Source organism: Arachis hypogaea, chromosome 19, assembly GCF_003086295.3.
Source record: "Arachis hypogaea cultivar Tifrunner chromosome 19, arahy.Tifrunner.gnm2.J5K5, whole genome shotgun sequence".
Classification (NCBI taxonomy): domain Eukaryota; kingdom Viridiplantae; phylum Streptophyta; class Magnoliopsida; order Fabales; family Fabaceae; genus Arachis; species Arachis hypogaea.
The window spans coordinates 101816623-101839727 of NC_092054.1; the positions used below are offsets into that span (position 1 = coordinate 101816623).

The 23105-nt window shown below is 39.4% G+C and overlaps 2 non-coding genes across 2 annotated transcripts; one reads left to right on the plus strand and one right to left on the minus strand.

The window, feature by feature from the left end:
- The first annotated feature begins 15573 nt into the window (after positions 1-15573).
- Positions 15574-15681, plus strand: LOC112781320 (small nucleolar RNA R71). Its single transcript, XR_003192104.1, has one exon. It is a non-coding gene; the product is annotated as a small nucleolar RNA R71 (small nucleolar RNA).
- A 5219-nt stretch (positions 15682-20900) lies between these two features.
- LOC112780911 (small nucleolar RNA R71) lies at positions 20901-21004 on the minus strand. The gene has a single exon (XR_003191718.1). It is a non-coding gene; the product is annotated as a small nucleolar RNA R71 (small nucleolar RNA).
- Positions 21005-23105: the final 2101 nt, after the last annotated feature.

Here is a 23105-nt window from a genome sequence, read left to right on the forward strand (position 1 = left end):
AGCTTGTCACAGCACCAGTTATTTCTGCACCAGACTGGACATTACCATTTGAGCTAATGTGTGATGCCAGTGATCACGCCATTGGTGCAGTGCTGGGGCAGAGGCATGACAAGCTTCTGCACGTCATTTATTATGCTAGCCGCATTTTAAATGTTGCCCAGAAAAATTACACAACCACAGAAAAAGAATTGCTTACAGTGGTTTATGCCATTGACAAGTTTAGATCATAATCGGTAGGATCAAAGGTGATTGTGTATACTGACCATGCTGCTCTCAAATATCTACTCACAAAGCAGGATTCAAAACCCAGGCTCATAAGATGGGTGTTGCTTCTGCAAGAGTTTGATATAGAAATAAGAGACAGAAAAGGGACAGAGAACCAAGTGGCTGATCACCTGTCCCGGATAGAGCCAGTAGAAGGGACGTCCGTCCCCTCTCCTGAGATCTCTGAGACTTTTCCGGATGAGCATTTATTTGCCATTCAGGAAACACCATGGTTTGCAGACATTGCAAACTATAAAGCTGCAAGGTTCATACCCAAAGAGTACAGCAGGCAACAAAAGAAAAAATTAATTACTGATGTAAAGTACTACTTGTGGGATGAACCCTATCTCTTTAAGAGATGTACAGACGGAATAATCCGTAGGTGTGTGCCTAGAGAGGAAGCACAAAGGATCCTATGGCATTGCCATGGATCACAATATGGAGGCCATTTCGGAGGTGAGCGAACAGCCACCAAGGTCCTCCAATGTGGCTTCTATTGACCCACACTCTATAAAGATTCCTGAGAGTTTGTACAAAACTGTGACAGTTGCCAAAGAGCTGGTAATCTGCCACATGGTTATGCCATGCCTCAACAAGGAATCTTGGAGATTGAGTTGTTTGACGTATGGGGAATTGACTTCATGGGGCCTTTCCCACCATCATACTCAAACACTTATATTCTGGTGGCAGTTGACTACGTATCAAAATGGGTAGAGGCCGTTGCCACACCCACCAATGATACTAAAACAGTGCTGAAGTTCCTCCAGAAACATATCTTCAGCAGGTTTGGGGTCCCTAGAGTACTAATCAGTGATGGGGGCACTCACTTCTGCAATAAACAGCTCTACTCTGCCATGGTCCGGTATGGGATTCGCCACAAGGTGGCAACTCCATATCATCCACAAACTAATGGGCAAGCTGAAGTCTCTAACAGAGAGCTAAAAAGAATCCTGGAACGGACTATAAGTACCCGTAGAAAGGATTGGGCACGAAGCTTGGATGATGCTCTGTGGGCTTACAGAACAGCATTCAGGACTCCTATAGGGACCTCTCCATACCAACTTGTGTATGGTAAGGCATGTCACCTGCCCGTGGAACTGGAACATAAAGCCTACTGGGCAACCAGATTCCTAAACTTTGATGCCAAATTAGCTGGAGAAAAATGATTGCTCCAGCTAAATGAACTAGAGGAATTCAGATTCACTACTTTCGAAAATGCCAAGCTTTATAAAGAAAAATAAAAAAAATGGCATGACCGGAAGCTGTCATCTAGAATCTTTGAACCAGGACAAAAGGTTCTGTTGTTTAACTCTAGGCTCAGGCTATTCCCTAGGAAACTGAAGTCCCGGTGGAGGGGACCATATGTGATTACAAGTGTATCACCATATGGTTATGTGGAGCTTCAAGATAGTGATTCTGATAAGAAGTTCATTGTTAATGGACAGAGAATCAAGCACTATCTTGAAGGCAATGTTGAGCAAGAGTGCTCAAGGTTGAAGCTAGATTAAAAGCTCAGCAAGGTCCAGCTAAAGACAATAAAGAAGCGCTTGCTGAGAGGCAACCCAGCCATGGGGCATCACTTCTTCTTAGCATTTTGCCCTATTCTTGATTTTATTTGTTTATATAAAGTTCATTGATCCTAAGGTAAAGAGTCAATTGTATAAGTTCACAGGGTTACAGAAGGATTCTGCACGCAAAACAGAGAAACAGAGCTCACTGGCAAGAAAATGCCAGTAAAAGTCTGTTTTGGGCGTTAAACGCCGAACAGAAGCATCCACTGGGCGTTGAACGCCAGAAAGAAGCTCTTTCTGAGCGTTTAACGCCAGATTTACAGCGTTCTGGGCGTTCAGAAAAACGCCCAGTAACAAAGGACTTCCTGGCGTTCAACGCCAGAAATAAGCAGCAGCTGGGCGTTGAACGCCCAGGAGAAGCAGCATTTGGGCGTTAAACGCCCAAAACATGCAGCGTTTGGGCGTTCAAACGCCAGGATGGTGGGGAGGAGGTAAATTCATTTTTTCTTCATATTTTTCATTTTAATCCTAATTTTCATGTTTCAATTCATGATTTCTTGCATAAACATGTTAAGAACCCTGATTTCTAAAATCCCTAATTTCTAAAAACCCTTCTTTAAAAATATTAAATGTATCTTAATCCATAAGCACAAATCCTTTTTTTCAATCCAACTCAACTCTTTTTCAAAATTTTCAAAACAAATCTCTCTCTTTTCATTCAAAAATCTTTTCAACTAAGCAATATCTTTTTCAAATCCCCATATTATCTTTTTCAAAATTCCAAATCTATCTTTTTCAAATATCTTTCATATCTTTTCAATTTTAAACCATATCTTTTCTTATCATATTTTTTTTTCTAAAAATCATATCTTCTATCTTATCTTTCTCCCTATTTTTTCGAAAACCCACCCCCCTCCCTTTAAATTTGGGTTCGGCCTCCCTCCCCTCCCATCCACCATTGCACTAGCTCTCCTTCTCTCCCTCTCCTTTCTTTTCTTTTTGCTTGAGGACAAGAAAACCTCTAAGTTTGGTGTGCTCATCCGTGATCACTAAGATCATGGCTTCTAAAGGAAAACAACCCACTCCAAGAGGCAAGAAGGAGAGTGTTCCAAAACCACTTTGGAATCAAGGAAAGTTCTTAACTAAAGAACATTCAGACCATTATTACAAAAAAAGGGTCTAAGATCAGTGATCCCGGAAGTCAGATTTGATCTGAAAGAAGACGAATATCTGGAGATCCAGGAGCAAATTCGAATCAGGAACTGGGAGATCCTAGCCAATCCTGAAACGAAAGTGGGAAGGAATATGGTCCAGGAGTTCTATGCTAATATGTGGCATACAGACAGGCAAAGACTATCTGGATCTGATATCTATGATTATCGGACCGTGGTCAGAGGAATGATTATTCATACCCACCCTGACAAGATCAGGGAGATCTTAAAGCTACCTCAGCTGAAAGATGATCCAGACTCCTTCAATAGGAGAATGATGAGAACAGACAAGGGCCTGGATAAGATTCTAGAGGACATATGCATCCCTGGAGCCAGGTGGACCACCAGCACGAAGGGTGTTCCTAATCAACTCAAAAGAGAAGATCTCAAACTAGTCGCCAGAGGATAGCTGGATTTCATTGGGCATTCTCTGCTGCCCACTAGCAACCGTTCTGAAGTCACTATCAGAAGAGCAGTGATGATCTATTGCATCATGATGGGAAAAGAAGTGTAAGTTCATCAACTGATTTCAACTGAATTTTACAAAATTACAAATAAAAATTCCAAAGATGCCAGGTTGGCTTATCCAAGCTTGATTTCTATGCTCTGCAAGGACGCTGGAGTAAGGATGGGAATAACTGAGTACATCTCAATTGAGCGACCAATCACCAAAGCATCAATGGAAAAACAACAAGCACAGGATGACCCCATCAAGAAGAAAACACAGGAATTTCTCCCAGAAATCCCTCAATCTGAATACTGGGAGTATCTTGAAACATCAGTCACCAAGATGCAAGAAGCTATGGAACAAATAATAAAAGAACAGAAGGAACAAAGTAGTATTCTTTGCTATTTGATTAAAGAACAGGAGGAGCAAGGGCGCGACTTAAGGGAATTGAAGCGCCAGAAATTATCTCTTGAAGGACCAATCACCCCACAGATTAGAGGAACATCCACTCCCCAGAACAAAGGTTGTTAAATTCCAATCTTAGCCTTAACTCTGTGATAACTATTCTTATTCTAGTTTTACCTTAGGAGTCATATAGTAGTAATTAGTATCTATATTTTTGATTTTATCTCCAATTAAGCTATAATTTAATTTTCTCATCATCATCAAACATGAATAAAATAGAAGAATTTCTTTAGAATAAGAGGCAATAATTTTCGAGTTTTTAATAAGAACATTCTAATTATTAACATGTGGTGGCAATGCTTTCTGTCTTCTGAATGAATACTTGAACAGTGCATATGTCTTTTGAATTTGATGTTTAAGACTGTTAAATATGTTGGCTCTTGAAAGAATGATGAACATGAGACATGTTATTGACAATCTGAAAAATCATAAAAATGATTCTTGAAGCAAGAAAAAGCAGCAAAGAACAAAAGCATGCAAAAAAAAAAAAAGAAGAAGAGCAAGCAGAAAAAGCCTAAGCTCTTAAAACCAAAAGGTAAGAGCAAAAAGCAAATAGCCCTTAAAACCAAAAGGCAAGGGTAATAAAAAGGATCCAAGGCTTTGAGCATCAGTGGATAGAAGGGCCTAAAGGAATAAAATCCTGGTCTAAGCGGTTGAACCAAGTTGTCCCTAACCATGTGCTTGTGGCGTGAAGGTGTCAAGTGAAAACTTGAGACTGAGCGGTTAAAGTCAAGGTCCAAAGCAAAAAGAAGAGTGTGCTTAAGAACTCTGAACACCTCTAATTGGGGACTTTAGCAAAGCTGAGTCACAATCTGAAAAGGTTCACCCAATTATGTGTCTGTGGCATTTATGTATCCGGTGGTAATACTGGAAAACAAAGTGCTTAGGGCCACGGCCAAGACTCATAAAGTAGCTGTGTTCAAGAATCATCATACTGAAAAAGGAGAATCAATAACACTATCTGAATTCTAAGTTCCTATAGATGCCAATCACTCTGAGCTTCAATGGATAAAGCGAGGTGCCAAAACTGTTCGGAAGCAAAAAGCTACTAGCCCCGCTCATCTAATTAGAATCTGAGCTTCACTCAAAAACTCTGAGATATTATTGTTTCTTGACCCATTTGTATTCTATTTTATTTATCTAGTTGCTTGAGGACAAGCAACAGTTTAAGTTTGGTATTGTGATGAGCGGGTATTTTATACGCTTTTTGGGGTTAATTTCATATAGATTTTAGTACATTTTAGTTAGTTTTTAGTTTATTCTCATTAGTTTTTAGGAAAAATTCATATTTCTAGACTTTACTATGAGTTTGTGTGTTTTTCTGTAATTTTAGGTATTTTCTGGCTGAAATTGAGGGAGCTGAGCAAAAATCTGATTTAGGCTGAAAAAGGACTGCTGATGTTGTTGGATTCTGACCTCCCTGCACTCAAAGTGGATTTTCTGGAGCTATAGAACTCCAAATGGCACGCTTCTAACTGCGTTGGAAAGTAGACATCCTGAGCCTTCCAGCAATATATAATAGTCCATACTTTTCTCAAGAATAGATGATGTAAACTGGCGTTCAACGCCAGTCCCATGCTGCTGTCTGGCGTCCAGCGCCAGAAACAAGTTAGGAGTTGGAGTTCAACGCCAGAATTGGATCCAGAGCTGGCGTTGAACACCCAAAACAGCCTTATGCACGTGAGAAGCTTTAGTCTCAGCCCCAGCACACACCAAGTGGGCCCTAGAAGTGGATTTCTGCAGCATCTATCATAGTTTACTCATTTTCTGTAAACCTAGGTTACTAGTTTAGTATTTAAACAACTTTTAGAGATTTATTTTGTATCTCATGACATTTCAGATCAAAACTTTGTACCTTTTTGACGGCATGAGTCTCTAAACTCCATTGTTGGGGGTGAGGAGCTCTGATGTGCCTCGATGAGTTAATGCCAGTATTTCTGTTTTCTATTCAACCATGTTTGCTCCTATCTAAGATATTCATTTGCACCTTATTATGATGAATGTGATGATCCATGACACTCATCACCATTCTCAACCTATGAACGTGTGCCTGACAACCACCTCCGTTCTACATTAGATTGAATGAGTATCTCGTAGATTCCTTAATCAGAATCTCCGTGGTATAAGCTAGAATCCATTGGCAGCATCCTTGAGAATCCGGAAAGTCTAAACCTTGTCTGTGGTATTCCTAGTAGGATTCTGGGATTGGATGACTGTGACGAGCTTCAAACTCGTGAGTGCTGGGCGTAGTGATAGACGCAAAAGGATAGCGAATCCTATTCCAGTATGATCGAGAACCTACAGATGATTAGCCGTGTGGTGACAGCGCACCTGGACCATTTTCACTGAAAGGAAGGATGGTAGCCATTGACAACGGTGATCCTCCAACACATAGCTTGCCATAGGAAGGACGTGCGTGCATGAAGAAGAAGATAGAGAGAAAGCAGATATTCAAAAGGCAAAGCATCTCCAAAACTCCAACATATTCTCATTTACTACATAACAAGTAACCCTTAATTCATGCTCTCTTGTTCATTTTCAAGTCAATTGATAACCACTAATTAATATCCTGACTAAGAGTTGCAAGATAACCATAGCTGCTTCAAGCCAACAATCTCCGTGGGATCGACCTTTACTCACGTAAGGTATTACTTGGACGACCCATTGCACTTGCTGGTTAGTTGTGCGGAATTACATAGTGTGAAGTAATTTTCGTGCACCAAATGGCCTTCGTAGGATGATTGATGTGTTGGCCTCTTCTTCCATGTCCAACACAACAAAATCAGCTGGGAAAATGAATTCTCCAACTTTCACTAACAAGTCTTCCACTACCCCATGTGGAAACTTAAATGTTCTGTCAGCCAATTGGAGTGCCTGATGGGATATTTTCGCGGAAAAACGAATTTCTCCAAAACACCCAACTCTAACCGGCAAGTGCACCGGGTCGCATCAAGTAATAATAACTCACGGGAGTGAGGTCGATCCCACAGGGATTGAAGGATTGAGCAATTTTAGTTTAGTGATTGATTTAGTCAAGCGAATCAAGATTTGGTTGAGAGATTTATGATTTGCAGAATTTAAATTGCATGGAAAGTAAAGGGAATGGGTAATTGACATGAAATTAAAGAGAATAGGAATTTAAATGCTGAATCTTAAAGAACAAGAAATTAAATGGCAGAAACTTAGAACGCAAGAAATGTAAATTGCAGAATCTTAAAGTGCAAGAAATGTAAATAGCTTGAATTGTAAAGGGAATTGGGAGTTGGATTTGCAGAAATTAAACGAAGGAAAGTAAATTGCAACAAACAGAGAAATAGAAGATGTCTTGAATCAAACCGGATCTCAACCAGAAAAGTAAAATGAGCATGAAAGCAGTAAACAGAGAAAGTAAAATGAGAATTCAGATCTCAGGACCCAAGAGACTAGAAAACCAAGTCTAGATCTCAATGCCTTCCTAGATCCAACAAGAACAATTGCAAAGGAATTGTAAATTGCAAAGAAAGTAGATGAAGAACAATTAACAGAATTTAAATTCAATAAGCAGTAGAAGAAACAGAGAGATCTTCGGATGAGATTGAAACAGAATTCCTTCAATTCTCCAACCCAAGATCCAAGACAATTGTAATTGAAATTGAAAGCAATAAAACTAAGAGGAAGAGAGTGGAATTCTCCTTCCCCGAAACTAAGAAATTTAAGATCACTCAATATCCAAAGCTCTCCGAAAACTATTATGAAAACTCCAAAGGAAAGCTCCTCGAAGAACTTGAATTCTATCCTATTTATACACTTTCTTCAAATGATCTTCAAGCCTTGAGTTGGGCCTTTGCTCATGGTGGAATTGGGTTGAGAGAGGCCTTGGTTGATTGCTCTTGGAGTTTTGGAGAGGAACCAAAGTGAACCAATTGAACCGGGTTGAAGTTTTGCAAAAGTTAGAGTAAAAGTTAGAGTAAAAGTTTGAGGCTAACTTTTACTCTAACTTTTACTATCAGCCTCCATGCTTTGCTGCTATCCACGTTGGGGCAAAAGTTAGGGGTCTAACTTTTGCTCCAACGTTGGCCTCCTTATGTGTACTTATGGCGCCAACGTTAGCCCAAAAGTTAGAGGCTAACGTTGGCGCAAACTTTTGCTCCCCCTTTGTATTGTTCATGTGCCAACGTTAGCCCAAAAGTTAGAGGCTAACGTTGGCGCAAACTTTTGGTGCCCAGGGAGTGTTTTTCTCATGCCAACGTTAGCCACAAAGTTAGGGGCTAACGTTGGCACAAACTTTTGGTGCCCAGGGAGTAACTTTCATGTGCCAACGTTAGCCCAAAAGTTAGGGGCTAACGTTGGGGCTAACTTTTCACCCAAAAGTTTGTGCAAAAGTTTGAGGCTAACTTTTGGTCCAGCTTTTTGCTTCCTGGTTCATTTTCACTTATTCCATTGTCCTCTCTTTACTCCTAGCCATTCCTTCTTGCTTCAACCTTTCTCCAAGCTTTCTTCACCTATCATTAATCAACCAAACACATCAAAGCTATGCTTAAAATCATGAGATATTCATTTTATCATAATATGTGACAATTATAGCATAAAACCTCATGAAATAGCATGAATTCATACATGGTTGATTAAATCAAAGGAAGCATGAAAATCTACCCAAATTAGCTTACTTGTATCTCAAGAAAGTGCACAATTCAAGTGAAAACAAAGGAAAAATATTAGTGAAACTAGGCTAAGATGACTTGTCATCACAACACCAAACTTAAAGCTTGCTTGTCCCCAAGCAAGAAATGAATTATGCTCATAGGTTCTTTCACTTAAGACGGATTGAAGAACAACTTGTCAGGTCCTGTGAGTGAAGTGATCAAGTGTCAATGGGGTAAACTCTAAATCATATGCTCTTGCAAGGGCTTCAGTGCTCACTAGTCCTCACATATTGGGAGTCTTAGGTCTTAGGATTTTCATCCAAATGGTATCATGGAGATCTCTTTATATGTAGTCACCTTGAAGCAGCTTATAGTTTTTGTGCTTTGGCCTTGACTCTAAGTGTCATGTCTCAAAGCGGCTCTTTAGATAAGCTTTCAATCAATACTCCTAAACCAGTTGGTTTTAAGGTATTAGGTGTTAAAGCACCCCTAAGGATTTACTTGCTCAAGCCTCTTTCCTTGACACAGCTCAACCACAAGCATTTACTGAGTTTTGTTTCTTCTTTCTTTTTCTGCCTAGTAATTGATGCTCAGAGCCTTGGGCCATGTTCTTTTTGCTTTTGTATTTTCTTTATTTTCATTTGTTTTGTTTGCTGCTTCTTGGATCAATAGATTTTTGAGAATCTTTACAATACTTCTTTGAACTTCATGTCCTGCCTATGAGTTCTCATGCAAGTTTTCACAAGCATGCAACCTCAATACATAATCATACAACTAGAACCACCACTTCTCCTAATCTTTTGCTTACCTCAAAATTGTTTGATTCCTCAATCCTTCTTTTCAAAGAACTTTCAAGTGATGCATTTTTGAAATATTGAGTGCAAACAAGTGTGAAAAGTGTAGTGTTGTGAATAGTCAAGCATCTTAGTTATTGAATTACAGAAAAACTATGCTATGCAGGCAGGCAGGGGTATTATGTAACTTTCAATTTAGCAGCATCTGATATAAAATAATCACTGAACAATACAACCTTTTGGAGTTCGCTTGCTTTCCTCCTTCTCATCATCATCATTGCTGTTCTTCATATTCCTCTTTTATCTCCTTGATTGATGATGCTTAATTTTTCCAAAAGCTTGTATGATGCTCTGCAATGATATTGAAAGTTGCTTCTTCCCCAAGCACTTAGAAACAATGGTTAGCATGCAGGATTTATTTGTGGGCCTTTGTACTTACTTTGGTGTGGGAACACCAAACTTAGTACCTTGCCAATGGTTTTCATGCATCAAATTAACCATGTGTGAAACTCTTTTTTTTTTTTCAACAGTAACAAAACTGAAAACTAAAATAGCAAAACAATTAATTAGTTTATCTAACTGCTTGAAGCTAGCATTATGCAGAAGGTGAGAATATATTTTTAAATGAGATTTTGGTAGAACACCAAACTTAGAATCCTTCATTCTCCCTTATATTGTTTTGGTGTGCAACACCAAACTTAGCTTCTTGCAATATAGGTAAAGCTAACTAACCTTTTTATTAAAAGAGCTATGAAAAGAAAACTACCTCCGGTTGGGTTGCCTCCCAACAAGCGCTCTTTTATTGTCACTAGCTTGACATCTTGCTCTTTGATTATGGAGGCTGGAAATCATAATGCCTCAGTTTTTCTCCTCTTGCTGTAGGATTCCTTTCCTCCATGACCTGCACAATCACAAACAATCCAAATGAAAATTGGATATTCTCATGCCAGAATGTAGTCAGAGGATTAGTTGACACAATGTGTCAAACAGTTGATAGGTTTGAAAGATTAGTAAGAGAGAATTGCTTCTCTCGTACATTCAACAAGCTGAAATATTAGAATCATAGGAAGCCAGAGGAACCAAGAAAACTTCACTTTATTGCTAAAGTGAGGTTTCAGTTAATTCAAGCAAAAATTCAAACAGTTAGTGTGTCAGTCAAAAATTAGAGAAACAGGAAATAAAAATGCTAGATCTAGATCACCACCTCACTTAATCATTGTAAATCTAATCAATCCCCGGCAACGGCGCCAAAAACTTGATGGGATATTTTCGCAGAAAAACGAATTTCTCCAAAACACCCAAATCTAACCGGCAAGTGCACCGGATCGCATCAAGTAATAATAACTCACGGGAGTGAGGTCGATCCCACAGGGATTGAAGGATTGAGCAATTTTAGTTTAGTGGTTGATTTAGTCAAGCGAATCAAGATTTGGTTGAGAGATTTATGATTTGCAGAATTTAAATTGCATGGAAAGTAAAGGGAATGGGTAATTGACATGAAATTAAAGAGAATAGGAATTTAAATGCTGAATCTTAAAGAACAAGAAATTAAATGGCAGAAACTTAGAACGCAAGAAATGTAAATTGCAGAATCTTAAAGTGCAAGAAATGTAAATAGCTTGAATTGTAAAGGGAATTGGGAGTTGGATTTGCAGAAATTAAACGAAGGAAAGTAAATTGCAACAAACAGAGAAATAGAAGATGTCTTGAATCAAACCAGATCTCAACCAGAAAAGTAAAATGAGCATGAAAGCAGTAAACAGAGAAAGTAAAATGAGAATTCAGATCTCAGGACCCAAGAGACTAGAAAACCAACTCTAGATCTCAATGCCTTCCTAGATCCAACAAGAACAATTGCAAAGGAATTGTAAATTGCAAAGAAAGTAGATGAAGAACAATTAACAGAATTTAAATTCAATAAGCAGTAGAAGAAACAGAGAGATCTTTGGATGAGATTGAAACAGAATTCCTTCAATTCTCCAACCCAAGATCCAAGACAATTGTAATTGAAATTGAAAGCAATAAAACTAAGAGGAAGAGAGTGGAATTCTCCTTCCCCGAAACTAAGAAATTTAAGATCACTCAATATCCAAAGCTCTCCGAAAACTATTATGAAAACTCCAAAGGAAAGCTCCTCGAAGAACTTGAATTCTATCCTATTTATACACTTTCTTCAAATGATCTTCAAGCCTTGAGTTGGGCCTTTGCTCATGGTGGAATTGGGTTGAGAGAGGCCTTGGTTGATTGCTCTTGGAGTTTTGGAGAGGAACCAAAGTGAACCAATTGAACCGGGTTGAAGTTTTGCAAAAGTTAGAGTAAAAGTTAGAGTAAAAGTTTGAGGCTAACTTTTACTCTAACTTTTACTATCAGCCTCCATGCTTTGCTGCTATCCACGTTGGGGCAAAAGTTAGGGGTTTAACTTTTGCTCCAACGTTGGCCTCCTTATGTGTACTTATGGCGCCAACGTTAGCCCAAAAGTTAGAGGCTAACGTTGGCGCAAACTTTTGCTCCCCCTTTGTATTGTTCATGTGCCAACGTTAGCCCAAAAGTTAGAGGCTAACGTTGGCGCAAACTTTTGGTGGCCAGGGGGTGTTTTTCTCATGCCAACGTTAGCCACAAAGTTAGGGGCTAACGTTGGCGCAAACTTTTGGTGCCCAGGGAGTGTTTTTCTCATGCCAACGTTAGCCACAAAGTTAGGGGCTAACGTTGGCGCAAACTTTTGGTGCCCAGGGAGTAACTTTCATGTGCCAACGTTAGCCCAAAAGTTAGGGGCTAACGTTGGGGCTAACTTTTCACCTAAAAGTTTGTGCAAAAGTTTGAGGCTAACTTTTGGTCCAGCTTTTTGCTTCCTGGTTCATTTTCACTTATTCCATTGTCCTCTCTTTACTCCTACCCATTCCTTCTTGCTTCAACCTTTCTCCAAGCTTTCTTCACCTATCATTAATCAACCAAACACATCAAAGCTATGCTTAAAATCATGAGATATTCATTTTATCATAATATGTGACAATTATAGCATAAAACCTCATGAAATAGCATGAATTCATACATGGTTGATTAAATCAAAGGAAGCATGAAAATCTACCCAAATTAGCTTACTTGTATCTCAAGAAAGTGCACAATTCAAGTGAAAACAAAGGAAAAAGATTAGTGAAACTAGGCTAAGATGACTTGTCATCAGTGCCATTCTTGTTAGTTTGGCTTCCTCAATCTTCATCCTTCTCATCATGGTTAGGGACATGAGATTTATTCTAGCTCCCAGGTTACACAAGGCCTTCTCAATGTTGATATCCCATATGATGCAGGGGATTTGGAAACTCCCTGGGTCCTTCATTTTTTGGGGTAGCTTCCTTTGTATTATGGCACTACACTTCTCAGTTAGTACTATGGTCTCCTTTCCCCTCCAGTTCCTTTTCTTATTGTGAGCTCTTTCAAGAATTTGGCATAAAGTGGCATTTGCTCCAATGCCTCAGCAAATGGTATGTTGATTTGGAGCTTCTTGAAGATCTCTAGAAACTTAGAGAATTGGCCATCCTTCCTATCTTTTCCCAGCCTTTGTGGGTATGGTGTCTTTGGCACATAAGACTTCAAGACTGGTTTAGGTGAGGGTGGAGCAGGGGTTTCTTCTTCATTCTTGTTTTCATGCTTTTCTGCAACTTCTTCTTCATGGTTGCCTTTGCTTGGGGTTCCTTCCTCCACAACTTTCCCACTTCTAAGTGTAATGGCCTTGCATTCCTCTCTTAGGTTGGCCATGGTATCACTGAGAAATGTGTGTGTGGACATTGGGATTCGCTTCGATAAGATCCCCACTTGTGCTTCCAACTTTGAGATTGTTGCGCCTTGATTTTTCAGATTTGACCTGTATTCTTCTTGATTGGCATCTATCCTTCTGTCAGTCTATGTTTGTCTCTCCATAAGGGTGGAGACTGCTCCTGCAAGCTGTGATGATAGCTATGCTATTTCAGCTTCCATCCTCTCAAAGTTACTCTTGATTTTACATGGTTGCATAGTTGAGGGTGGTGTATCTTGATGGTGGTTGTTATGTGTTGGTTGGTTGCCATGGTATAATGTGTTTTGTAAGTTATAGTAAGGTCTATGGCTGCCTGTTTGATGGTTGGGGGTTGTGAGTGTTGTGTTGATTTGATGGATAAGGTTTGTTGTGGTCCTGGTTATGGCTTTGTTGGTTTCCCCACCCAAAATTTGGGTGGTTCTTCCAACCTGGGTTGTATGTCTTAGAGTTTGGATCATATGGAGGTCTGGATGAGTTGTTCACATAATTAGCTTGTTCCCAATCACCTTCAGATTCTGATGCACTTCATTCTTATTGAGGAGTTTGGTCTTGAATGGCTGAAACTTGAGTAGCCTCCATCTTATTGGTTAAGACTGCTAGTTGTGCTACAATTTCCTTGTTTTGAGCTAACAAGGCATCCACAGAATTGAGTTCTAGCATTCCTTTCTTCTGAGTTCTTTCTGAAGCATAGAAATACTCATTTTCAGCTACAGTCTTGATGACATCTATGGCTTCTTCAATGCTTTCATTCTTATTGAGTGAGCCTCCTAAAGAATGATCCACAGCCTTTTTTGATTCATAGGATAGCCTGATGATCGGGACTTTTGTACTGTTTAGAATTTACAAATGAAGTCTCATTGCAAGTATAGTTTCTAAACCAAACAATAATCTTTTCATACAAAAGATTGTTTGTCACTAGTACAAACCCCTAAATTTATAAACCGAAGTATTGAACCTCGGGTCGTTCTCCCTAGGAATTGCAATAAAGTGTCTTGTTATTAGTTATGAGTTATATTTGGGGTTTTTGATAAGAGGCATGAAAAGTAAATGGAAATGAAAATAAACTAACAACTAAAGAGGTCTTGGCAAGTTTGGTGGTCAAGGATCTCTATCCTAATCACTAACCACAACATGAGAATTGGCAAGGACCAACCCCACTAAGTTAACCCCTAACTAATAGTAGAGGAAAGTCAAGTGAGCTATCTCAATCCAAGTCTATAAGTCCTAGTTCACCACCAAATCAATTAGTGAGATCTAGAGTTAATGGCTCCCAATCGTCAATCACTTGGACATTAGTAACTCAAGAGTTCCTAAGTTACCTTCCCAAGCCAAAAGCATAAAATTCTACTCTAAAATCCTACCAAGCATTTTATCAAATACTTGGGAGGCATAAAAGGAAAGCATAGTAAATCAACAACAAGAGTAAAATCTAACAACAACTAAAAGAAGTATTTCATCAAACATATAGAAGGTAATAAAAGTAAACAACATGAATTGCAAGAATTAAAGAGAGATCTAACTAGAATAGCAAGAGATCAACAATAGAAAAGGAAAACAATTATGAAACAACAAAGAACTTACCAATTGCATTGAAGAAGAAATGTAGATCTACAAAAGAAAGTTCATAAACTACAACTAACAATACAAGGGAATTACAAGAGAATAAGAATTCTACAACTACAAGAGAATAATTAAGGAAGCAAAAGGAAAATTAGAAGAGAGAAGAAGAAGTAGATCTAGATTAAAACCTAATCCTAATTCTAGAGAGAAGTGAGAGCTTCTCTCTCTAAAACAAACCTAAACTAAACTAATGATCAAAAGTATGTAAAGTATGTAGAGTATGTCAATTCCCCTTCAATCCTTGGCTTAAATAGCATCAGAAATAAGTTGGATTGGGCCCACAAGGCTTTAGAATTGGCTGGCCACGAATTTGCATTTAATGAATCACATGCAAATTAGCGTGTACATGTACCGTGCGCGTGTGTGCCGCTATCCGCGATGCAACTATGGCAAATATTATATCATTTCGAAGCCCCGGATGTTAGCTTTCCAAAGCAACTAGAACCGTATTATTTGGACCTCTGTAGCTCAGGTTATGGTCGATTAAGTGCGAAGAGGTCGGCTTGACAGCTTTTGCAATTCCTTCATTTCTTCATGAGTTCTCCATTTTTTCATGCTTTTCCTTCATTCCCTTGATCCAATCTTTGCCTCCTAAACATGAAATCACTTAACAAACACATCAAGGTATCTAATGGAATCAAGGTGAATTAAATTTATCCATGTTAAGACCTAAAAAGCATGTTTTCACTCTTAAGCACAATTAAAGGAAAACAACAAAAACCATGCTATTTCATTGGATAAATGTGGGTAAAAGGTCATAAAATCCCCTAAAGTCAATACAAGATAAACCCTACAAAAGGGGTTTACCACAACCCTTCATAGAAGATGTGTAGTTGCACCCACTCATTGAACATTTCTAGTGGGCATCTTCTTGTCAAATCCTTGAATCTCTCCCAGGCCTCATAAAGTGTTTCACCATCTTGTTGTCTGAAAGTTTGTACCTCAGCTCTTAGCCTGTTGATTCTTTGTGGAGGATAAAATCTTGCAAGGAATCTGTTTACAACATCCTCCGATGTGGTTAGGCTCTCCTTGGGGAATGCTTCTAACCACTTTGTTGCCTTATCTCTGAGTGAGAAAGGGAATAAGAGTAGCTTGTAGGTGTCAGGGTGTACCCCATTGGACTTTACAGTATCACATATCCTCAAGAATGTGTTGAGATGTTGATTTGGGTCTTCTTGGGCACTTCCTCCATATGAACAGTTATTCTGGACAAGTGTGATGAGTTGAGGTTTCAACTCAAAGTTATTGGCATGGATCGTTGGTTTGAGGATGCTACTGCCACAGTTTCCTGGATTTGGGTTGATGTAGGAGCCTAAGACTCTCCTTTCTTGTCCAACATGATTTCTAGCATCTTCTCCAACATTGTCTTGTACTTCGTCATCCATGGTGGTTCGCAGATCTTCCTCCACTAGTTCCTCTCCAACTATGCCTTTACCTCTTGCTTCCCTCCTTAATCTAAGGAAGGTCCTCTCAATTTCAATATCAAAGGAAGATGAAGTTTCTCCCCTCCTACCTGTCATACATTCAACAAACAGCAAGTGGGGGACGAGTGAAAGAATCACTATAGTAAGATTAGTGGTTAGCTTGGTTGAGGAAATTAATCAAATAGTTAGAAGAATGGAAATATGAACAGTGAATAGCTAGAATAATCAAAGTAAAACTAAGGAAACAGAGTAGACAGAAAAGTAAAGAGCTAAAAGGTAAATAACAAGAGAAAAAAATGCTTAATCTAGTTCCCCAATCAATTTAATTACTGTCAAATTTAAACCAATCCCCGGCAACGGCGCCATAAAACTTGATGAGTCTAAATTCACACCCCATTCAAAAATGGTGAATCAGTTCTTTTGGCAAGCGCACAAAAATTATGATCAAGTAATAACCCACAGTAGAGTGGGATCGTATCCACAGAGATTGGTAAATTTTGAGCAGTGTTAATTAATTGATGAATTAGTCAAGTGGACAGATAGATTGTGATTGCAGAATTATAAATGACAGAATTGTAAATGGATAAAATGTAAAGGAAAGCAATAAAGTGCAGAAATGGAAATGGCAGAATTTAAAGTGCAGAATCATAAATGACTTTATTATAAATGGGAATGGGGAATTGCAAAAATGGAAATGGCAGAATGTAAAAGCAAGCTATAAGGAAAGTGATAGATAAGAATGGATTCATTAAGATCAGGAGATGTTGTCTCTTTGGATCAATTCCAGCTTGTATCCTTTTCAATCATGCAACATCATTGACCTCTTGGCAATCACGATTGATTGAGCCCCAATCTCTTGGTGACTTAATCTCTCAGATCTTGATCAATAGCCAATTTCTTGGTCTAATTGTTCATGAAGAGAGATATGCTTGGTCCCTGATTATACCACACATCATCATAGGTCCAAGTAGAGGGAGGATTATATGTCACCATATCCAAACACCAAAACCCAGATCCTACTCAAGTGTGAGAAGGGATTTCAAGTATGGTTTCATGTTTCCTTTCCCAAGGTTCCCATGAAACCTATTTTGCATTCAATCTCTTTTCCAAGATAATTGAACACTAAGCATTAAAAACGAAATTCCTTCTAGCAATTCAAAGAGAAGATGACGAGAAGAAGAATTTCACTATCATCAATCCATCAAGTACAACAGAGCTCCCTCTCTTAATGAGAGGGAATTTAGCTACTTATAGTTCAAAGAAAAGTACTCAAAAGTAAAGAAGATGATGAAATGTAAAAGTGAATCTCAAACTAGTCTCTCTAAATGCTTAACCCTTTTTTCAGTACTTCTTGGGGGTATTTATACTACTCCTAGCTCTCAAAATAAAAAATTACAAAAGTGAAAAAGGAAAATTACAATTTGGAGGGAAAAGAAACTCAATAAGCGTGACTTCCCAGCTGGCGTGTGGCTGGCGCTTCAGTGGCGTGTCACGTGCTCCTCCAATTCTGGCTTGGCGTGCCACGCCTAGTCCCTCAAATGACATGCTCTTCTTCAATAACATCCCTGATGCCAGGGCATCTTGGCCAGTTTCACTGACCTTTTCTTTACTGTTTTTAGGTTAGTTCCATGCATTTCCTTAGGAAATAAGCTAGTTTTGGGTAGATATTCACTTACACCTTGATTCAAGCATACATTGTGCATTTTACATTATTTCATGGGGATTTTGCATAAGTTTAGTGACAAATTTTATGTTGCTTTGCCCATGACTTGGACTAGAACTTTGATGCACTCTACTGCTTGATTTCAGGACCAAAGGAAGCAAGGAAAGGGAGGTAACTTGCAAGGATAATGAGAAAAGTGATTTCCAATAACACTCTCAAAGCCATCATTGCCCACGTTAAGAGTCACGTTAACTAAGTTAACGTGAACTCTAACGTGGAGAAGGGAAGTTGAGCCAACGTTAGTGACACTTAACATTGTCACTAACGTTGGCAAACACTCATGAGTGGCCACGTTAGAGCCCACGTTAACCTAGTTAACGTGGCCTCTAATGTTAAAGGGGGAAGAGGAGCCAACGTTAGTGACATTCAACATTGTCACTAACGTTGACCTAAGGATGCAACACACCACGTTAACTCCCACGTTAACTTGGTTAACGTGGGAGCTAACGTAAGAAGTGAGAGTTGTCGACAACGTTAGTGACACTCAACATTGTCACTAACGTTGGAAGCAACCACACAACCTCCCAAGGAGCCACGTTAACTTCCACGTTAACTTAGTTAACGTGGAAGCTAACGATGAGGAATGAATGATGAGCCAACGTTAGTGACACTCAACATTGTCACTAACATTGGGATGGCTAAGAATGGCCACGTTAGAAGCCACGTTAACCTAGTTAACGTGGACTCTAACGTGAGATCTAGGGGCACACTAGAACGTTAGTGACAATGTTGAGTGTCTCTAATGTTCTCGAAGTTTGGCAAAAGCCACATTAGAAGCCACGTTAACCTAGTTAATGTGGGCTTTAACGTGAAGCAAAAAGGGGCACACTGGAACGTTAGTGACAATGTTCAGTGTCACTAACGTTCTCAAAGGTTGGCAAGGCCACGTTAAAAAAACCACGTTAACCTAGTTAACGTGGGCTCTAACGTGAGGCAAAGGGGTACATTGGAACGTTAGTGAAAATGTTAAGTGCCACTAACGTTCTCGAACTTATACTTTCACTAAATGTTAACACCCCTAATGCCCTGAGCTAAAGTCTCTGCCCACTTAGCACTTTCTCTCTGCAAGTAAAGCCAAGCCCAAATAAAGAAAAGAACTGCTTCAATCTCAAGATCCAAAGGCCCAAGACTTGAAGAGAAAATTCTGGAAGCTGAGAAGAGTAGTATATATAGGAGTAGCTTTGAATTGAGAAAAGAGTTCGGGAAGCTGAAGAAAGGGGATTACTCTCTGTATTTGACTTTCTCTGCAATTTCTAGTTCTATGATGTATTCTCCATCTTTATTTTCATTTTCTAGAGCTATGAACAACTAAACCCCTCTCATTGGATTAGGGAGCTCTGTTGTAATTTGATGGATCAATACTAATTTTCATTATTCTTCTTCTATCTTTTCTCTTGATTTTACTTGAAAGCTTTCGATCTTCATCCCATTGAGTAGTTATCTTGGAAGAGAAGCTATTCAAACTTGGATCTCTTTTGAACCTTGAAAGAGGAATGAAGAGATCAAGCTAGAAATGCTTTCTCATGCTGGACCAAATTGGGTTTGGATGGGTATGTGACTATAACCCTCTCAATATTTGATTTGGAAAATGCATGTGGTATAATCAGTGACCATACTTCATCTCTTCTCATGAGAAATTGACCAAAGAATTGGCTATTGATCAAGATTTGAGAGATTGAATTCCAAGAAATTGTAATTGAATCACTTAAGATTGCCAAGGAGATCATTGAGTGCATTGATTGAGGAAGAGATGAAAATGAACTTGATCCGGAGAATTGCAACATCTCCTAAGCCCAATGAACTCCCCATCTCTGATCTTACCCATTCTCTTTAATTTATGCCATTTACTTTTATGAGCAAATCCCACTTTCCCATTTACAATTCTGCAATTTATTTTCAGTCTTTTACTTCCGGTCTTTTAATTCTAGCATTTACTTTTCTGTTATTTACATTCCCGCCATTTTATTTTCTGCAACTCTCAACCCAAATTCTGGATTCGCTCAACTAGAACATTCTTCTAATTAAAGTTGCTTGATCAATCAATCCCTGTGGGATTCGACCTAACTCTATTGTGAGTTTTTACTTGATGACAAATTCGGTACACTTGCCGAAAGGAGATTTGTTGAGAGACAAGTTTTCCGTGCATCAAGTTTATGGCGCCGTTGCCGGGGATTGATTATGCATCAACAATGATTAAATTGGAAGATCACTAGATTGAGCAATTTTATTTTGTGAATTTCATTTTCTGTTTGAGTGATTTACTTTTTGTTTTAGTTAAACTTTTTCCCTTCCCCCTCTACACTTTTGTTTTTCTTTATTATTTTCAATTCTATTTGCTAACCCACTAACTGTTTGATATATTGCATCACCCACAACTAACAGTAATTCTGACACAAATACTTTCTGCACCTATCTTTTCTTGCTTGCACTTGTTGGTTGTATGACAGGGAGAAGAAGCGGGGCTTCAACTTCCTTCAATTCTGAACCTGAGAGGACCTTCCTTAGATTAAGGAGGGAGGCAAGAGGAAAGAAAGTGGTTGGTGCTGAGGAAGAAGAGGAATTCTTTGAACCAAACATGGAAGACAACATGGAAAACCATTATGAGGAAGAGGATCATAACCATGGGGGAGGAGGTAGAGCAAATCATGCTGGGGAGGAAAGAAGAGTCTTAGGCTCTTACATCAATCCAAACCCAGGCAACTATGGAAGTAGCATCCAAAAGCCAACAATCCATGCCAACAACTTTGAACTTAAACCACAGCTCATCACCCTTGTTCAGAACAACTGTTCGTTTGGAGGAGGTGTTCAAGAAGACCCCAATCAATATTTAACCACCTTCCTGAGAATATGTGACACAGTGAAGTCTAATGGTATTCATCCTGATACCTATAGACTGCTCTTGTTTCCATTCTCACTTAGGGACAAAGCAGCCAAGTGGCTGGAATCTTTCCCAATGGAAAGCTTGACAACTTGGGAAGACGTGGTGAATAAATTCTTAGCAAGATTTTACCCTCCTCAACAAATCAATAGGCTGAGAGCTGAGGTCCAAACTTTCAGGCAACAAGATGGTGAGACTCTATATGAAGCATGGGAGAGGTTTAAAGACCTAACAAGGAGGTGTCCACCTGACATGTTCAACGAATGGGTGCAGCTGCACATTTTCTATGAAGGGCTCTCTTATGAGTCAAAGAAGGCCGTAGACCATTCATCTGGAGGATCTTTGAACAAGAAGAAGACCATTGAGGAAGCCATAGATGTTATTGAAGCAGTAACAGAGAACGACTACTTCTATGCTTTCGAAAGAGGGAACACAAGAGGAGTAATGGAGCTAAACAATGTAGATGCTCTATTGGCCCAAAATAAGCTCATTATCCAGCAGCTGGCTGACCTCACCAAGAAGATGGAGATGAACCAAGTAGCAGCAATCTCCACTTCATCAACAACACAAGAAGGAGTGCATGAAGAAGTAGAGGGTAGTCAGGAGCAAGCCAACTACATTGGGAATTCACCAAGGAAGAATTATGATCCATACTCCAAGACCTACAACCCTGGATGGAGAAACCACCCAAACTTTGGGTGGGAAAGTGAGCAAGATCAAAACCAAGACCAGAGACGTTACAACTCCAACAACAATGCAGCTCACCAGCAATTCACACAGAGGACATCTCAATACCCCCACAACAATACTTCTCCACACGCTTATCAAAACCAAAACAGCACATCTGCTCCAAATCACTCATCAATTGATGACAAGCCTTCTAAGATTGAAGCCTTACTTGAAGGAATATGCCAAGAGATTCAAGAAAATAAGGTGTTCAAAGAGGAGGTGCGAGCCAATATCAAGAACCAGGGAGAGACCATTAGGAAGCTGGAATTCCAAGTGGGATATTTAGCTGAGAAAATTCCCAAACCTACTGATAGCTTCCCAAGTGACACGGAGAAAAACCCCAAAGGAGAAGCAAAGAAAGTAAGATGGGAAGATTGTAAAATGGTCACTACAAGTGATCAAGAGACTAAAGACAAGCAAAACACACTTTTCGAACAACCTGAAGACAACTTAACAAAGGAGGAGGATAAAGATCACCAAGAACCAGAAATCTCACAACAAGAGCTGCTGAAGCTCTATGCACCCTTCCCTCAACTGCTCAATGGTGCTGTGCGAAAAAGAATATACTCAAGGTTCCTAGACTTGTTTGCATCTCTGCATGTGAACATACCATTCATCAAGGCAATTCAACAAATGCCTGTATTCATCAAGTATATGAAGGAACTTCTTCCCAGGAAAAGCTCACTCAAAGGAGGCCAGACTATAGTGATGAACAAGGAATGTAGTGCCCTTATTCAACCTGAGTTGCCTACAAAAAGAAGAGACCCAGGGAGTTTTCACATCCCTTGTGCCATAGGTGAAACTATGTTCGATAGAGCACTATGTGATTTGGGGGCCAGCATCAACTTACTGCCCCTATCCCTAGTGAAGAGGCTGTAGATCAATGAGATAATGCCCACAGATGTAATCATCAGACTGGCTGACAAAACTCAAAAGCAAGCAATAGGAGTGGTGGAAAATGTGTTGCTAAAGGTTGGGAAATACTTTCTCCCAACAGACTTTGTCATTCTGGACATGGAAGAGAGTCACACTCACCCAATCATATTGGGAAGACCATTCCTAGCTACGGCCAGAGCACTTATCGATGTAGAGAAAGGGGAGCTAAAATTGAGGATCCATGATGAACGACTCAGCTTCAATGTTTTCAAACTCTCATAAGAAACAGATCAAGAGGACAAGGAACTAAGCACAAATGATAATGAGGCACTGAAGGAGGAAACAAGCACTGAAGCACAGCCAGTTCATTCTGAGATCCCCTTAATAGATAAACAAGGAAAACAGCAATTGCCACAGTTCAAGGAAAAGTTGGAGGAACCTAAACCTCTAGAGGCAGGTGAAGACATCATCACAACTCCTTTAGAAAAAGAGGTTACCAAGGGGAAGGCAACCTCAAAAGAAACAAAGAAGAAGGTACCAAGAAGGTGGAGGAACAAGAAGATCCCTACGGAAGACTTCTCTCCAAGGGATAGAGTTGTCTCAGCTTACTTCCCAGATATTCCTCCTAATCTCCCTACTTTACCATCTCAGTTACCCAAGGTCTTCACTATCAATAGAGTTCTTTCCTTGGAACATGTGGAGATCATTGATCCAACCAATGGATATAAGTCCACAGCAAGAGGGGAGGAC